Source organism: Crocuta crocuta, unplaced genomic scaffold (genome assembly GCF_008692635.1).
Source record: "Crocuta crocuta isolate KB4526 unplaced genomic scaffold, BGI_CrCroc_1.0 scaffold141, whole genome shotgun sequence".
Classification (NCBI taxonomy): domain Eukaryota; kingdom Metazoa; phylum Chordata; class Mammalia; order Carnivora; family Hyaenidae; genus Crocuta; species Crocuta crocuta.
Genome location: NW_027527951.1, coordinates 2,381,779 through 2,385,277, shown reverse-complemented (window position 1 = coordinate 2,385,277; position 3,499 = coordinate 2,381,779). Strand labels below are relative to the sequence as shown.

At 45.9% G+C, this 3,499-nt stretch overlaps 1 pseudogene; it reads left to right on the top strand.

Annotated features, from left to right (window-relative positions):
• Positions 1 to 2,435: 2,435 nt before the first annotated feature.
• Positions 2,436 to 3,279, top strand: LOC144221967 (small ribosomal subunit protein uS2 pseudogene; annotated as a pseudogene).
• The last annotated feature ends 220 nt before the right edge of the window (positions 3,280 to 3,499 follow it).

Genomic DNA, 3,499 nt, shown 5'->3' with positions numbered 1-3,499 from the left:
AATAATCACTGTACCAAAGTCGCATATTTTGGGGTAGCATGTCCTGAACTTCTACAGTCATACTTCAGGACAGTGTATTCTTTATTCCTTTAGGTACCTTGCACCAGCATTGATGCCAGGCCAGCAGGCACCCACAGGGGGACCACCTCATGGCTAATTGGGACACTCACACCTCAAAAGCAAAGGGACTAAATGCTGTCTGAGGAAAATGTCTGTGATGAGTTGTGCTTTTTTTTTTTAATGTTTTATTTATTTCTGAGAGAGAGAGAGTGTGTGTGTGTGTGTGTGAGCAGGGGAGGGTCAGAGACAGAGAGAGACACAGAATCTGAAACAGGCTCCAGGCTCTGAGCTGGCTGTCAGCACAGAGCCCGACATGGGGCTCGAACCCATAAACGATGAGATCATGACCTGAGCTGAAGTCGGACGCTGAACTGACTGAGCCACCCAGGCGCCCCTGTGATGAGTTGCTCTTGATGACTCCAAGACACAGAAATAATTGTGGAGCAAAGGACATTTTCAGGGAACTGGAGTTTCCAAAATGTAGAGTGTGGATAAGTGGGTTACATGTACAGGTAATGGTGTTTGACAGTGGAGTTACTGCCATACATCAAGAGAACAGGTATTTACGTGTATATATACAAATGGCTATGCTTATGATTTAAGGAGTCAGGACAGGGTAAAAAAGAGAGTTTCTGAAGAGAAGATTTATCACAGATAAATAGCCCAAGTGCAGCAGCACACTGGTGACAACTATTGGTAGAAATTCAACATCTAAAACATTTTCTGAGGTTGTAGCACTGCTTCTCTTTTCATTGAGGCTTACTTTCCACCTGGCTTTGTGCATTTGGCCGGGTGAACTTGAACAACCAAAGCAAAGCAACAAATCCAGAATTCATAGCTTTGGGCTGATGTCCTCTTCAATTTCATAGAGATACCTGCTGCTGAAGTCAGAGCCTGGAGTTCATGCTGGTTCACCATGATCCAGTGCAACGGAGAAAAAAAAAACAAGGCTGGTGTGCATGGGGAAAAAAAAAGTCTTGAGGAGTCTTGTAAATCCTGTCACTTAGTATCGGAGGAATTTGGGAGAAATTACATGATGTCATGAAGAGGAAGAGGAGCTAGACAATCAAATTGAAAGCAGCTTGGATATCTAAGAGGAAGAAAGGTAGCACTTAGAGACAGCTGTGATAAAACTTCCTCCACAATTACATTTTCTTCAGAACTACTGGGAACACATTGTAGATATTTTAAAAATAAAATGTAAGCAGGAATCAATGAAATAAGAAAAACTAGTTTCCAGCCGTCCTGAAAAAACTTGTCCATGGGTATGGGCTAACAGAATGGTAGTGAAAAAGCAGATTTGAAGATAAATTTTAAATGTGAAGCTCCTTTTATTTGACAATAATATTAAAAAGCCATGGTAAAAAGAAGGGGCACCTGGTGGCTCAGTCAGTTAAGCGTCCAACTTCGGTTCAGGTCATGATCTCATGGTTTGTGGGTTTGAGCCCCACGTTGGGCTCTGTGCTGACAGCTCAGAGCCTGGAGCCTGTTTCAGATTCTGTGTCTCCCTCTCTCTCTGCCCTTGCCCCACTCGTGCTCTGTCTCTCTCTTTCTCTCAAAAATAAATAAGCACTGAATTTTCTTTTTTAAAGTAAATTAAATGCTGACTTGAGAGCTCAGATTTGGATTAAGAAAAATATTTTCTTTTTAAAAAAATTTTTTTATGTTTTATGAGAGAGGGAGACAGAGAATCCGAAGCAGGCTCTAGGCTCTGAGCTGTCAACACAGAGACCGACGCGGGGCTTGAACTCACGAACCGTGAGATCATGACTTTGAGCTGAAGTCCGATGCTTAACTGAGTAAGCCACCCAGGCCCCCCAGAAAAAATATTTTCTTAAGAAACAATACATGGTATCCTTTTGGGTAACCAGCGTCTTAGAAACATTTTAGAAAAAGCCAACACAGGTGCTTCACTACTTTGAAGTAATTTTTGTGCTGTCTCAACACTGTTCTCTTTCCTCTGGTTTATTTTCCTACTTGTGTTTGCTCATGAAGTCAAGGATAATACTCCATTGCCTGCCATCCCAGTGCAGAATGGCAGGTCATCTGGTTCCTCTTCCGCAGGTTCCACCACAGCCAGACTTCAGGCATCCAGACCTCACTGTCTCCGGTTCCTACTACCAGGGGCATCTTCACTTTTGTTCTGTCTCCACGCCACATTTTCCTCACCTTGGTCCTTTCTGTTCCTTGCTGCTAGGTTCATCTCCGCGTAGGAAACAGTGCATGTCACTCCTCTGCTTGTACACCTAGAGTGGCTCCTTCTGTCCACTGGAGGAAACCCGAACTGTAAGGTCCCTCCTTTCCGTGCTACCCAGGCAGGGGTCCATGTGGTGGTGTTCTGCATTCCCATCATAACTTAAAGGGAAATGTTCACAATGTCCAAAGCCCTTGATATTCTGTAAATGAAGAAGGAGGGTGTCCCTTAAATTCCTTGCAGCAGGGACCCGCTTCAGTGACACCAACTTTGACTTCCAGATGGAACAGTACTTCTACAAAAGGAAAGGTGATGGTGTCTGAAGAGAACCTGGGAGATGCTTCTGCTGGCAGCTTGTGCCATTGTTGCTGCTGAAAATGGCTCATGTCAGTGACCCATCATCCCGGAATCCTGGCCAGCGAGCTGTACTGAAGTTTGCTGCTGCTACTGGAGCCATTCCTACTGCCGGCCACCCCACTCCCGGGACCTTCACTAACAGGACCTAGGGAGCCTTCCAGGAGCCGAGACTTGTGGTGGTTACGGATCCCAGGGCTGAATACCAGCCTCTCACACAGGCATCTTATGTTAACCCCCCTCATCACCCTGTGTAACACAAACTCTCCCTTGCGCTCCGTGGACATTGCCATGCTTTGCAATAAGGGAGCTCACTCAGTGGGTCTGATGTGATGGACGCTGGTCCAGGAAGTTCTGCATGTGCGTGGCACCATTTCCCATGAACTCATGGGAGGTCATGCCCATCTCTACCTCTACAGAGACCCTGAGGAGATCGAAAAGGAAGAGCAGGATGCTGCTGAGAAGGCTGTGACCAAAGAGGAATTTCAGGGTGGATGGAGTGCTCCAGCCCCTGTGCTCACCGGCCCTCAACCTGATGTCGCAGACTGCTCTGAAGGCGTAGCACGTGCCCTCTGTGCCTGGAAGACTGGAGCATTCAGCCTGCCACTGAAGGCCGGTGTGCAGCCCCCACTGTTCCCGCCACTGAATGGGTAGGAACAGCCACGGAGTGATCTTAAGCTGCTCCTCCACAAAGGAAAACAAAATGGAAATAAGGTTGACAGAAAATGAAGAGTTTCTAAAAGTTAAAAAAAAAAAAAAAAAGAATGTAAGGTCCTCCTCTATGGCCCGTTGAAGAATTTAAAGACCCATAAGAATACTTTTCAGCCTCATCTCCCACTGTCTTTCTTCACACAGGTTTAGCTCTGGCCCAAACCCACCAATTTCTATGAT